Source organism: Columba livia, chromosome 15 (assembly GCF_036013475.1).
Source record: "Columba livia isolate bColLiv1 breed racing homer chromosome 15, bColLiv1.pat.W.v2, whole genome shotgun sequence".
NCBI lineage: Eukaryota > Metazoa > Chordata > Aves > Columbiformes > Columbidae > Columba > Columba livia.
Window position 1 is genome coordinate 8,748,232 of NC_088616.1, and position 14,670 is coordinate 8,762,901.

Genomic DNA, 14,670 nt, shown 5'->3' on the forward strand with positions numbered 1-14,670 from the left:
AACAGTTAATGCTAATGCGGGGTTTCATGGGATGCTCCTTGGGCTGCAAATAAGCATGTTTATCTCTGAATGCTTCAGGGCAGCTTGGCTGGCAAATCACAGAAGTCTTAACCTCCAAATCACCAAGCAAAACCTGACATTAGGGATGCTGATGAAAGGCATAAAGCTCTCCGGCTGGCAGTGGAGGCTGCTTATACAAATCATCACTGTTTGAGCATTCTTAGAATGTTTTGCCCTGAATTAAATGCTCTGTGGCCCTTCAGCATGGCAGGTGGATATGCACAAAACACAATGGGAAGAATGGGGAAGATTCAGGCAGTTCCCTGCCTGAGCTTAACAGAGGTCTATATAGTTTGTTCTGGATTTAATATTAATTTGTTTTTTTGAGGAAGACACAGTGTCGATACCCTCCCAGGGTTCCCACCCCACCCTGCAGTACCCATGCAGCTGGTCACCATGCTGAGACAGTCCTGTTTGTGGCAGAGAGGATCAAGAGCAACGACAGGACAGAGCCAACTTTTGGGATGGCTGATGAGGCTGCATAGAGAGGGCCTGGTCCTGCTTCCATTTGCATCATCGAAGATGGGTCCGGGGTATTACAGCAGCAACTGAGCACAAGCTACAGCTTGCCGTCACCCATTGAAGTGGCACCGCGTCACTGAGCTGCGGGGAAGTGGTGGTGACAGGAGCCCATAACCAAGGCAGGTGAAGGAGCCCCTCCACATGGTGCTGGCACATAAGGGATGTGCAGCCCCTCAGCACACAAAGGGGCACAAAAGCACTCGTCCCAAACCTGCCAAAGCTGTCTGCTCCTCATCCTCCGCTGTGCCTCAGTACATGCAGGTGCCCATCTGCAGCGAGGCAGGTGGCAGGTGGATCATGTTTCTCGGTGATTGCAGGTGCTGGCAGAGGGGTGCAGAGAGGCTGGTGGCTGCAGCTGGGAAGCATTATCAGCTCCAGCTGCACCATCAGTGAAAAGCGGGGCAAGTGGGGAGGGCAAATAGTCAGTGGGAACTGAGGAGACACAAGGAAGAACAACAGCTCTTAAAGAGGAGCTTGGAGTGATAGAAAAGCACGGTGGCTCTTTGATCCTCTGGCTTCTCTTAGGGTAGCAGGATTCCTCAAGTTATTAAAGCTGTGGGGCTGGGATGCTGCTCTGGTGCATGTGGGACCTCACACCTGAGCCTGAGAAGTGGTGTGTGTCCTGCCTGTGGTTCTCAGCGTGCTGTGTGTTTACTAGCACTGGGTTTTTGTATGATTTAAAAAGAACAGCGTTTCACTTTTTCCAGCCTTCCTGTTCTAGCAGATGTGTCCTTATTTTGAGGTTGTAAGCGTAAAAAACTTGAGAAATAAAAAAATGCAACACGAAGACTTCAACCAGGCAGCCTGTCCCGCGGGTGGGGGCTGCTTCCCCCTGCCTGTGCTCCCCCGTGCCCGCCGGGGAAGGCAGGTGACTGCGGTGCTGCCGGGGCTTGGAGCGCTTCACTTGGCGCTTGCCTGCAGGCTGAGCTTGCTTGGCTGCTCTGTGCACGTTCGCAGCGCTTTAAGGAGCAATTTCAAACTGGTTTTGTTAAACTGAGCCAGGAAGCGGCCCCGGCAGTTTAAAGAAAATGCATTGCAACGGAGCAGCGAGTTCCCGACCAGGCTGAGCCTCGGTAAGTACCGCTGCACCCCCACAACGGGCAGAAGCTCGCTGGCCGGGCTCCGGGGGGCTTCGCCGGGAGCACGCCCGGCTCACCCGCCGCTCTCCGTGCTGCCCTCTCGGCAACCGGGCTCGAGTTCTTCCCGGGCCGGCGGAGCTGGGCTCCCGCAGCGCTCCCGGGCCGGACGGCTCCCTCCCCTCCCCCGGTCACCGAGCATCCCGGGGCGGAACGGGCTGGTCTGTCCGGCGGGCGGGGGTGGCTCCCGGTGCCGCCCCTCCGCCCCGCTTCCTCGGCCGCCTCCCCCGGGCCCCGGCCGGAGCCCGCTGCCCTCCGCCGCCGGCGGTAGCGGGGTCGCGCCGGCGCTCCCCGGCTGCATCCCCGGCGTGCGGGCCGGCTGCGCCGCGGGAAGGGCCCGAGGGACGGCGGAGCAAGTGAGCGGGCTGCGGAGCGGAGCTCTCCCCCCTTCTCCTCCCTTTCTCCCCCTTTTTTCTCCCTTTTCTCTCCGCGTTCCACGGAGGTTCCCTCCTCCACCTCGGCCGTGGCCGTTGGGAGCGCAGGGCTGCGCTGCGGGAGCCCGGGAGTTGCAAAACATCTCCCGGCTTTGCAGCACGGTTGTGTGTATTATTTTTTTTTTTCCCTGTTTCCCCCTTCCACTTGGAGTGGCTAATTGGATAGGAAAACACTAACTGCAGGGGTGGGATTACTTCATGCTCTTGCAATGCTGTTTTGCTGTTCGATTTCAGTCCTTGCCCGTGAAAAGCGCCTGCCCGGCGGTGCTGCCCCGGGAGCGCGGTGAGGGGCGAGTGCAGGCGCCTCTGCCGCCAGCGCCTTTTCTTCATACCAGGCCTTTGCTTTTAAGGGAGATTTCGTTGCCTCTGTGGCTGCGCTGGTTTCAGAGGGGGTGGTTTGCTCTTTTGAACAGTGCGTTCAGCGCGTCCTGCAGTAATCCCGGCGCACTGCTGCGGGCCCTGAGGCTTCCTCGTCTGGCAGGTTAATTTCATCGCTAGGGCTTTTTTTCTTTTGCTTCCAGGAAATTTCTGTAGAACGTGAGATTCAGCGAGGCAACGATGTTTGCAGTGGGCTGTTTTCTTCCCAGCCTACCGGCTGGTGTCCTGACTCCTTGCAGCCACGAGTTGTCACAGAGTGGAACAGCTCTGAGCTCTGCCCTGCCCCCCTGGAGATTATTTTCCTTTTCTGTTGCTGAAAGTTGGATTTCCTCAGTTTTTTCTGAAAGTAAGGGAACAAGGAAAGTTCTCATATAGGTGGCATTGAGATTCAGCTAGCCAAATCATCAGAAATGGCTCTCTGAAGAATACAATATGTCTAGATATGCATCTTGAAAAACTCATTCTTGAATACAAGCAACAAGTGATGTGTGTTTTTAAAGAATAAAGACTGAGGAGGCGAGTGCTGGATGCTGATTCCTTTCGGCCAGGAGTTAGCAGGATGCTTTAAAGTGGGGATGAGCATCCTGGGGGCGGTTCTTGGGTTGGCTGGATGCGTGTTTTCCTGGCTGAGAAGTGTGCAAGTGATGGACTGGTTTGTGCCTGTCTCACCTTTGGCTTTACTGCACGGTTCCAATCAAAAATGGATGGCAAGCGTGGTGCTTGGGTGCAGCTTGCTTCTCTTCACTATCTTTCCCCTACAGGTACTTTTTCTTGCTCTCAGCTAATAATTACAGCAGTAAAATAGGGAGGGAGCTATTTGTCTTCCTTCTTTATTGTAAATATTTTACCTGTCGAACAATAACCCTAGAAATAATCAAAACCAAGGAAAGTTGCTTTGTACCTCTTAAACCTGGGCTTCCCCTGATGGTATCATCCTCTGGGGTGGGGCTGTTTTGCTTTACTTGCCTGAATTAGTTTTATTGCGGTACTGAGAACTCCCATGTGGTCTCTGGAACTTGTCCTGCATTTTGAGGAGTTGAGAACTTGCTGAGTAGTTGCTTTTCTTTGCTAAAAGGTAGTGCTGTTAGGTGGGAAATTTCTTATCCCAGCCAGTTTCTGGGAACCTGAGAGGTGACCTTTGCAACTTTCACCCCCAACAATGGTGCGGTCCTGGTTGACAAATTTAAGTTACTTGTCTCATCTAAAGTTACGAAAACTTGATACTTCTCATAGTAGTTGCATGCATTAGCTTATGTCCTTCCTTCTCCCCTTCTGCTAAGCAAAAATCCGCATCTATTTTGATGCTAACAACAGTTGTTCAGGTGTTTCTCAGACTCAGGGTACCTACAGTCCATTTGTGCTTGCACACTGGAGCTCTGTCTGTCTCAGACTGTCATCTTGGGTGCAGGGAGAGGGGGCTGGAGGTGTAGGAAAGGCAAATGCTATTGGTGAGGTAGCTCCATGCTGCAGAAGAGCCAGAGCCCCTTCTGCAAGGAAGGTGATGCCATCTCAGTGTCTTGCTGGAGAACAGCTTCTTTTGGGGTGAGGCATCCCCTGTCCTGTGCAGTGCAAGGAACTGTCATAACTTTCAGAAAGTGACACCTGCTGTGATGTTATTAAAAGCGCAACTTGCTCCCCGCTGTGCTTTTGGGTGAGAATTTGGTGGCAATGTATTGTGTGTTCCTACAGGATAACTAAATCAGTGGTCAGAAAAGGGCGAGATGTTATCAACCATGTGGCAGTCATTATCGCAATGGGTCTTTTAGTTATCAGCCCTTTACCTTTATAACTTTAAAGCAAACACTCTTTTTGTTAGCGTTAAGGATTTAATTTTTTAAGACTGCAAATGATTGTAATTTGCACAGAGCTCAGCTACAGTAATTGTCTTACTGCCCTCCACTTTGCAGCCCCGGTAGCGTTGGGAATCGCAGGGGAGCAGTGGGGGGCTGGGGTGGGCAGCCCATGCTGCTCCGCTCCCCTCTGAGCAGGGGAAGGGACCGTGTGTCTGGAGCCAGCAGCAGGGTGGCTGGGGAAGCCCGGGCAGCCCTTGGAGGTACAACTGCAGGGGATGCCGCTTGTGGCGGGGAGCCAAGCCAAAGTGTGACCGAGAGCCCTGTCTGTCCTGGCTCCCAGCAGCGGGAGCTGGTGAGGTCATGAGATGCCCTTTGGTGTAGGCAGTGCCTGGCTGCTCTCTGGGGGCACGGCTACACCCACTGCTCGTGGGGCCTTGTGTCTCTCCCAAAAGGAGAAATGTGTGTACTGCTTATTAACTTGTGTATCAAACTGGGTCGGGGACTGTAAGGCACATGCACACAAATTTCCTCTTGACCTGGCAGCAGATGCAGGCATGCACTCCACCCTACCACATGCAACCTTGCAATGCTGCATGTCTTCTGGGGTGACTGAGCTCCAGACATGCCTGTAGCATGTGGGGACCACAAGTGTCATCTCCTTTCGTGCAGGCTTTTCCTCATCTGTGAGATGGTCAGAACTGTTTTTCCCAGGTCTGCAAGAGCAGAGCTGTAAGACCTTGTTAATTAGTGATTATCAAGTGCTGGAGGCTGTTGGCTGCTGGGCAGAGGGAAAGTGGGGGTGGGGTGTGTAGCAGCAGTATCTTGAGATCTTTGTCCCACTGTTGCAAGCGCAGAGGAAAAACTTGGCTTGGCCTTGAAGCAGGAGCTGTGTTGTGACTGTGCCATAGGTGGTGGTACGCATCCGTGTGAGCAGATGACTCGGTGCTGCTGAGTGGGTTAAATTGGGCACCAGCTGCAGGTGATGCTGAATGAGGAGCATTTACACCTTCCTGTGCCACAGCCTGCTTCCTGGTCTGCCTGCTGCTCCCCACCTCTCCCTCCTGAGCAGCATGACCTACATCCCAACCCTTAGGGTGTTATCGACAGGGGTCTTCCCTCTGCTTTGTCCTTAAAAACCTGACAGACTGTATCTTCTTATTCTCAGGCTTGAGAAGAGACGCTCTTTCTGGGCCGGCTCATTCCCCAGGCTCTGAAGCTGGTACGTGCTGAGTGAACACAGGTGTACCCTCGTCTGGGACTCCCGGCATTGTCTGTGCATTACACTGTACCAGAGGTGAGATTACCATGTTAAGTACGCTAATCCTGCCAAAGGGGAAAACATAATCTGAGGAGGTGACTCGTCGTGGAAGTAATTAGGAAGGATCCTTGCCAGTGTGCTGGTCCCTCATGTAGGAGGGGACTGGCTTGAGGGCAGCTAGTAGGTTTATGAGTGATGCCTATTAAAACAGGGAAGGTGGTCAGGTCAGTGAAGTGTTTCTTGGGGTTAATAACCATGATGTGGAACATCACAGAGTGGCAAAATCTCTTAACTGCTGTGTGGCTTGTAGTGAGCCTGGATGTCTAAAGTTGCTTTCTTCATTCAAAAAGAAGAGGTGAGACATGGGTTTGTGATTGAGGAGGAAGCCTGCTGCGCAGGTCTGACAGGGATCTGCCTTGGCTGGGGTGACCCTGCTTGTCCTGGCGTCACTTTGAAGAGCCACAGGGAAGGCTGATCTGCACACCGGCACCTCAGGCTGTTTTTTCTAGCTGGGTCAGGTGGTGTTTCTCTGTGCAGCATGGGATACAGCTAGTTCCCAGGGAACAGACCTCTGCATATGTGGATGCTGGCTTGGGTTTCCTGTGCAAAATGGGTTTATAGGAACGCACTGAGCTCTTTTGTAAAACAGCTTGAGATCTAATGAAAGACATCACTGTGTAAAAAAGCAATATTGTTAGCAAGTTACTCACATTGTTAATGAGGTCAGATCATTGCCTTGTAACAAAATTAGTTTGTTTTGCTTTAATCAATGTTAGTAGCTAGAGTGCTCAATAATTACTCATGTCCTTATGAAAGAGATGGGACAGCATGAGTATAGCTGCTGGCAGACTTCTCTGACTCTGAAATGAATTGTGCAGATTATTTTGGGAAGGCATCTTTCCAGATGCACAGTGCCCCTGGAGTGATGCTGGCAGAACCCAGCTTCAGCCAGGAGTGATCATGGTCTGTAGAATGGCTGCTCTGTAAAGAGCTGTCTATAGGGATGTTCAGAGTAGCCTTAGTGGCAGGAACATATTTGGACTCTGCTGCTGTCTCCATTTTTACAGTCCCATTTGACACACAGCATGCTAGGTGTCTCTCTTCCTTTCTTTAGTCTATGTAAATTGTCAAGACCCCAGTGGCTGTCAGATACATTGGCTCTCTAGAACAGAAAGTGTCCCCCTGGGTATTTGCACTTCTAGTATCCTTTTTTTTTTTTTCCTGATGTCAGTGATGTGTTCCTGCAAAGGCAACCTGTGGCAGCCAGGATGGATGGGCAGGGCTGAGAGCAGCTCGAGAGGATGGGGTGCTGAGAGACACTGCTGTGCTGGTGACTTGTCTGAGGAGAAAGGGTTGTCAGCAGGCCAGGCTTTTCCTTATAAGTGTGATGGTTGTGCATGTGCCTTCTGCATATCCAGCCGTTGCACAGCAAAAGAAGAGCTGTGATGATGGGTGGCAGCAGGCACCTTCTGCCATGCCTCACCTGGGGGAACACAGCACAGGGTGGGCTGTGAGACTCCAGGATCTACTATGCCCTTGGTCTCTCTCGGTAGACCCGTACCTGTAATTAAGTCAGTGTAGCCTCTGATCAGAAGTTGGACTGAAGCTGACTGTCCCACACATGCTGGAGGTGAGTGGTTCTTCTCCAGCATCTGCCTGGCAGGTCCCTGGGAGCAGCGTAGAGGGAGAGCAGAGCTGCAGCACTGTGGAATTAGTGCATGGAACAACTCTTGTCAGCACTGTGGCCTTTGCTTTGTTGCGCTCTCCTTTCTTCTTGGTGGGTCCTCACAAGAACCTGGGTTGGGCTCTTTGAGTGCATACAGCTCAGCAACTTCATATTGAAGTTGTCCTTTTCTGTGAGAGAAAGATGAGTTCATTCTGGAGCCCCCAGCTTTCCTTTTCCTTAATTCACTTGCTGACTTCAGCTAAAATATTAATTCTCGCTATGCTTTTCTTCATTTCCTTCCTAGTATTTCCTCCTGGCTTGGTTCAGGTGTATTTTTTTTTCCCCTGGAACTGAGGGAAGGTTCCCTTTCTCAGAGGGGTGCCAGGTGTATTGGAACTGAGGTGGTTTGTGTGCTGTGATCTTTTCACCTGAGAGTTTTCCTGTCTAACTGATTTCAAACAGTGAAGTACCATTAGTCCAGAATACCCAGGGGGCTCCGTCAGTACCTTCACCACCTATGTGGGGTGTGATCTAATGGACTCCTCCCTAAGTAAGAACCACTGGGAGGAAATACTTGAATACAGGTTTGTGTAGCTGATGCCTTAAGCTCTCAACTGGCTCTTCGGCTATCCTTAAGGCACAGTCCCGTGCACTCCAAGCTACTTCTCCTTCTTGCTGTCCCACAGAGCCCATGCTTATCCATTGCAGTGCTTGGTCATCTCAGCTGTCCCACCAAGTCCTGTGGTCCTGGTGAGGCTGTAGCCTCAGCTGTGTCCTGGACCTGCCTCCAGGCAGTGGAGCGAAGCCGTGACCCTTTGCAACACCCTGGGCGGCTGCGGAGGCTCGAGCTGTGCTCTGCTTGTACCATGGTCTCTCCTTTAATCAGTTTTGAATTTCCCACGTTTTAATTCCATTGAATGCCCTTAATTTCCATGTCACAGAACAAGGAGAGATCTGTACAGAAGAGCTCTATTAGCAACGTGTATTTTGGCAATTCTAAAAATATACTTTGCTTGCTGAGGCTTGTGCTGGGTAGTCATAGCAACATGGCTTCAGGAGCAGAGTTAAAAACAATTGCACCAATTAAGGGGAAAACAGAGCTGTTAAAGCTTATAAAACCTAAATTTTTTTTTAAAAGGCAACGAAAACTGTGCATGATTTGCAGATCATCTTGTATTGGGTTAACTGAAACTGTCCTCTGTCCACTCTTAAGGAGCATCCGAAGTGCATGTCGATAATCCCACTGTTCCCGTGGAGCATCCATCTCTCGGCACGCTCAACTCTGCCTCCTGCTCCGTGTGACACAGCCATCCCATGCGTGCAGCTCTGAAACCAACAGTAGCAAAGCAAGGTTAAACAGTGGGTAGCTGTGGGAATGCATCTTCTTGAGAGTGAAACATGTTGGCTCAAAGAGAGCAGCCTGGCTGAAACTTGGGGGAGTCTTTTGAGGATAAAAGTGTGGTCTGAAAGAACAATTCTGGCCTGCAGTGCTGGCCTGTGCAAGGGGGCAGATGTATGTTAAAATTCATGTGCTGAGCCAAAGTCCCTTAAAATCGGTGGTGATGCTTTCACTGATGGATTAGCTCTGGGCTGGGAAATCAGTCCTGGTAAAAGCTACCAGATGAGCCTGAAAGCAAAGGGCTAATTTTGTTCAAAATATAATTGCTTAAATTGTCCTTGCTGAGCCCTGGCCAGGGTCAGAGGAAGCCTCAGGAACGTGCTACGAGCCTGTTTGCTGGGGATGGCACTGGAAAGCATCTCTCTGCCTAGAAACTTCTACTGGAGCACGCTGGGCAATCTGGTCCTTCAAAAAGCTTGGAATAAAATTATTTCAAGCACCTTTTTGCTGTGCCTTACTATGAATTCTTCCGTTATATTTTTATGTATCTCTTTCCAAAATATTCCTTTTTTTAAATATCGCGGGGGAGGGTCCCTGGCTGTGCTTTACCATCTGGTGGGATGATGGCATCCCCTGTGTGTTGGGTCCTGTGGACAGGGGCATTTGGGTGCAAATGTGTCTCTGCCTGGTGCTCTGGGAAATGCCTGATCCTGGAGCAGAGAATGGTGGTGATGATGATGGTGCTGCCCATCCTCCCTGGGCTGCTGAGGGCTCCTGCCATGCCTGTTATCCCCAGGGCTGCTTCAGCTTCAGTCTTGATCAGTCCCACTGACCCTGAAGACCTTCTAGAAGCTTCTTACTGTGTGTGGGAGTGCTGGAGAGAAGGACCACAGCAAGGGGTACTCATAGCTTACTGGTTTTCCTTGTCCAGAAACACACGGGCATTGCTGTGGAGCCAATATCAGCAGAGGAAAGGTCAAGGTTAAAACCGTCCTGGGCTTGGGGCGGTGGATGCAGACCAGAGGTCTGCGGAGAGGAAGGAAGCGGAGGCTGTGCAGCTGCATTTGGAGGATGCTGCGCCTGCTGGAAAGCAGCAGTGGGGTCTCCTGAGACAATTTAGGTGAAGGAAGCTGTGATGAAGTCACCAGTTTACTTGGCTTGGTGGTGGCAGGAGGTGTTAGCGGTGCGGGTGGGGATGGGACAAGATGTTCAAATTAAAGAAGGAAAATGGGCATTTCTGTCTCATGCCCAGGGCATCATCCCCAGGCTGGTAGCCTGCTACATGGCAGCTAAGGTGTCCTGCACACGAAGCACTCTGTGTTTAGCACAGCTGTCTCCAGAGAGGGATCTCCATGTCTTTGAGAGATCGCCCTTCCTCTCTGCTGGGTGCGAGTGAAACCTTGGCTGTGCCCGATGAACACAGGCTGAGCTGGTGCTATGGGCATCATTTCAGGCAGGTGCAGCAGGGCTGGCATTAACCTCTGGGGAAGACAAGTGTGGGTGCCCCTGTGGTTCCTGGGGATGCTTGCTTTGCTGGGCCTGGAGGGCTCTGGGGGCTCTGGTCTAGGGCAGTGGAAGTGCAGCCCGCTGTGACCCTGCAGCAAAACCTCCCACTTGCAGGGAGGCTCTGGACGGGATGAGGATTAAAGTCTTTAAACTGGTTTAGGCAAATGCCTTTAACTTGCTTTGAATTATGCTTTGCATCAATTTGTGTTAATTGAGCTGGAGGCCGCCATGTAGTGTGGTGTGTGGGTGGTGGGTTTTTTTTGTTGTTGTTGTTTGTTTTTTTTTCTCTCATAAGTTAAACTAAAAGTGTGCAGGAAACTGGGCCAGGCTGGGGAAGAGGCAGAGCCAAAGGCAGGACATGGGGGAAGGCTCAAGCATGCCTGGTAGCAAAGCTGGCAGGGCAGGAAGGTGCCGGGAGCCTTCCTGGGCTCTGACTCGAGTCCTTGGCTCTTGGTTGAGGCTGTTTGGTGGGTGAGGACTTTGCAGCGGACTGGCGTGGTGGGAATTTAACAGGGACCAGGCAGCTGTGTGTTCTGGTAGCATCGAGCTGCTGAAATGATGAAGGGCTCGCTTGGAAGGATGTGTGTGTAAGTAGCCAAGAGGTTGTGCTGTGACCTGACCTGGCCACCCTTGTAGCTGTAGGAGCTTCAGCAGATGCTGGTTTGGCTTGAATCCTCATCAGGTGTGAGGGAGGAAGGCAGGGAGATATCACCCTGCTCTGAAGGCTGCTCGGGAAGGGCTGTCCCAAGGCTGGTCCTTTCCACATCGCCTCCTCCATAGCTGTCACATCTTGCACACATGTGCAACTCTAGTGCAGTTCAGCACCAGCTTTCCTGTATTACTTTGCAGGTGAACTGGGGCACAACCTATGTCTTGTCCATCTGATCTCTGTGATGATTTTTTCGGTGTTTAGTGTCCATGTGGCTTACTGTTCCCCTGAGCAGGGATGCTGTGGAAGGGAAATCATGCGCTTTCTTCTTTCTATTGCCCACACTTCCTTGGTGGCTGTGTTCTCCAGTGAAATGCCTCTGCTGTTCCAGAGGGACTGCAGGGGTTGATGTGTGTGTAGGGAGAGACAAAGAGGCACGCATGAGAGCTGCTGTTCCCTCCCTGTGAGGCATAATGTCAAGAGGATTTCTTACGAAGTGTGCTTGCCTTATTCCTCCAAAATTAAAATTAGTCCTAATTAAGTGGAAGTTAACCTCCACTGTGCATGCTGCAAATTAATGGAATGTGCGATTAACTTATCTTGCAGCACTACAGGTTCTTGGAAATTAGTTGGAAAGAAATGTAGCCCTGCGCGTGGTTTGAAATTTTTAATTTATGTTAATAGTTCAGGTTTAAATGAATTAATTTTAAATGACAGACCTTTGATCTTTCCTTTTTTTAACCACTCCTGCTTCTGCAGCTTAAGTGTATCTTTCCAACTCTTCTCCCTTTGTTGTGAAAGGAATTGGACAAAAATACATAATGTGATAAAACTGTGCTAAACGCACCCTGAACCACCACTGTGGTAAAGCTTGTCCTGTGTCCGTGGTGTGGGTGTGCACCGTGGGGCTGTCTCTGCGGCTGCTGGGGCCCTTCTGAGGGGAGGGCTGCAGCAGGATCCCGAGGTGTAGGGGAAGACAGTATGTTGTATCACCTTAGTGTGAGTTTTGGGGGTAAAACCCATCTAATGGGTTTTTCCTTTTTTTTGGAGGTGGCAACTTGGATTTGCAGTCATGTCTTTTGATCATAGTTTTATCTTTTCTGGACAGTCATCTTTTGCTGTGTAATTTTCCCTGTTGCAATACCCAGCTGAGCACAAGCAGGTCAAGCCAGAGAGGACTGAAACTCCACAGGGAAAATCCAGTGTGACCTTTGCATGAAAGCTTGCATTTCCACCTTCTCCAAGCTCCTGCCTGTTGTATGCCAAAGTCAGGGGAGTGGGGGTCTGGTTTAGGACTGATTTGGGGTGCAGCATGATAACTCACTCTTCTGCTGGGGATAGTGTTGGACTAGCTATTTGAGTCCCTCCAGCAGTGTTTTAAAATTAAAACAGCACACATCATCTTGGAAGTTTCTCAGTCCCTGCCAGAGCATTGACCCTGTGAGGCTGGCTTCAGCTGCAGCCAAATCTTCCAAGAATGGCTCTTTTCTCCCAACCCAGCTTCCTTTCCTTGTGTGCTCCCAAGCCATGGGGACCTATGGGTGTCACTGGATCCACATCCAAGTCTCCTCTCCTGGGTGTGTGTCAATGGCCCTGCTCCTGCCGGCCCTGTGCTCTGCCTATGGTGGGAAGCTTTGGCTGTGCCGTTCCCAGCTCCTTATCTCACAGTGCAGGGGCTGGCTGGGGCTTCATTGTGGTCACCATCCAACAGACCAGCGCTTTTGGAGGAGCAGGAGTGAGATTCGGCTTTTCTGTTCCCTGCTGGAGCCCTTTTGTGTGCCTGCTCTGGTTTGCAGCCCCTCAGGGCTGGCCCTTGAACACTGGCTGTGGCATCTCCAGCTTGGGATGGAAATTGCTTGTCCTAAAACTCAGCATACAAGAGTCCCTGTGCTCAGACTTTCACCTTCAAAGGTGAATCCTATGCTGTTTTGCATGCTGCTGCTGTTTGCTTTGGCTTGAGGTCACTCTGTTTTCTGCACATATTTGGCAGTTTGGTTGCTCAGAGTGGTGGGTTTCTATCTGGGTAATAACAGTTTGCTAGGAGGGAAGAGCAGACCTTAAGGGTGAGCTCATTATTTTCTCAAACCAAGTGAGTGGGATTTGGAGGAGGAAGCAAAACGATGAGCTGCATTTCCTAGCAGTGCTCTTGCCCTTTATTTGTGGTCAGGTAATGCCTCTGAGTTGGCAGTCACGGCTGCTGCTGTGTGGCAGTGGGGAGCACGGGGGTGATCTTGCAGGAGCAGAGAAGAGATGCTGAACGTGACTGCTGTGGCAGTCTCTTCTTTGGCAGCATGCCCTAGGTGGATCGGGCACCTCCCCTGGTGCTGGTGTGATGCTGTTGTGCAGTTTTGAGGGCCCCAGTATGTCCAGGAGAACACAAAGGCTGTTTGAAACCCTGTAATGGTGATACTTTGGAGCAATGGCCATCTCCTGGTGTGGGCTACCCTGTGGGATGGTGGCACGCTTCCCAGCCATGGCTCGGCTGGCACTGGCCTCATCTATGTGTTGGGTGCAGTTGTGTGCTGCGTTGTTTATAAAACCCTAACACTTAAAAGCAGGGAAGTGTACAGTTTAAGGACACTGTAAATCTTACCTCCACCCATATGGCCAACGTGAAGTACATCCTTCATACCCAGTGCAGAGATGATTGCAGGTTTAAAGGATCATAAACTCTTACTTTCATTGGGGCATTAAAATTCAAGTACAACTAGAAATCCTCCTGCAGGAGTGACAATCGCAACAGGTCTGATCCAGGGAAAAGGGCTTAAGTGTGAGTAATTTAGCTTGGCATAGTCGGAGGGATTACCTGGTGCCAAATCCAGTGACAGCAAAGCTGGGAGGGAATGTATTGCCATAGACTTAGGTGGGTTTTGTGAGCAGAGTGGGAGTGTGTGCCATGTGTGTACATAGATGAGCTCAGGATGTGCTAGACCTGTAGTCTGTGATCAGCTGAGTGTATCTGAGGATGTTCCTCCTTTCCCTTCTCCTCTTCTCTTGTTGGAACTGTCTGTTTGACCTCTCAGCTGAGACCTGAGGGGTCACTTGTTCCCAGATCGCCATAAGCAATGTGAGATAGATTTGTCATAACCTCTGAGTCAGAGTGCAAGTGTAACGAGGTTTTCTAGTGAAGCTGTGATTACAGAAATATCGCCAAGAAATGTTTTCTGGGAGCGTTTGAAAATTCAGTTGTAAACCGAGATATCAAAAATACGTAATTATGTTATTCCTCTATTTCACTTGAGACAACGACAACGTTTCCAAGTGACAAAGCACTGTGGTCCTCCAAAGCTGGGGACTGGGTGTCACCCCTGTGGGGGATGTCAAATGTCAGTGTTAAAAGTCAGTACTTCTGAAATTTCCTAAAATATTGTTCAGGTAGAAGTTTATACTGTGTTTCCTCAGTATGTCTTCAGACATGTTCCTCAACAGACATAAGCTAGGACTCTTGGTCCTTATAGCAAATATCTATACTATAGTTATATCCGCAACCTCACATACTTCTTTCTCCTCCTCACTGTGAGGTACTGATTCTTGCAATGAAATCTATACAAGGCTGCTGTTTTGGCAGTTGTCTGGGTTTAAAAAGCAATCTATGTTTTGAGCGGGACCTTTGTAAAACTGCAAGGTCTCACTAGTTCTCAACAGTCATCTTTGAAAAATGTAGATTCTTTTTTTCTCGTTTTTTCTTTTTACTTTGGATTTCTTCCAAGTCAAGTGCTTTGGGGTTTTGCAAGTGTGGAGAAGCAAAGACAAAGCTTATACTGGGATCAGAGTGTTTAAGCAACGCCTTCTGGCAAAGCTGCTGCTGCAGTGATACTCCAGCACAATCCATGGCGGAAGAGTTTGCTTTCGTTTGCGGCACTGATCTCCCATTCGGATGGTAATGGCTGTTTGCCCAAACCGGGTTTGTGCTGTCGGTCACAGCAGCA

The 14,670-nt window shown here is 50.4% G+C and overlaps 1 protein-coding gene across 3 annotated transcripts in view; it reads left to right on the forward strand.

Moving 5' to 3' along the window:
- Window positions 1-1,498: 1,498 nt before the first annotated feature.
- The window catches only part of LOC102083672 (ankyrin repeat and fibronectin type-III domain-containing protein 1), a 223,968-nt gene continuing 210,796 nt past the window's right edge, over window positions 1,499-14,670 (forward strand). For 2 of the 3 annotated variants that reach the window (XM_021291849.2, XM_021291851.2), the window contains exons 1-2: window positions 1,499-1,655; window positions 5,489-5,617. The gene's annotated coding sequence lies outside the window, so the exon portion shown is untranslated. Of the gene's footprint in view, window positions 1,656-1,951; window positions 2,075-5,488; window positions 5,618-14,670 lie in introns of those variants that run through there. The other variant, XM_065031022.1, reaches the window with a different exon arrangement.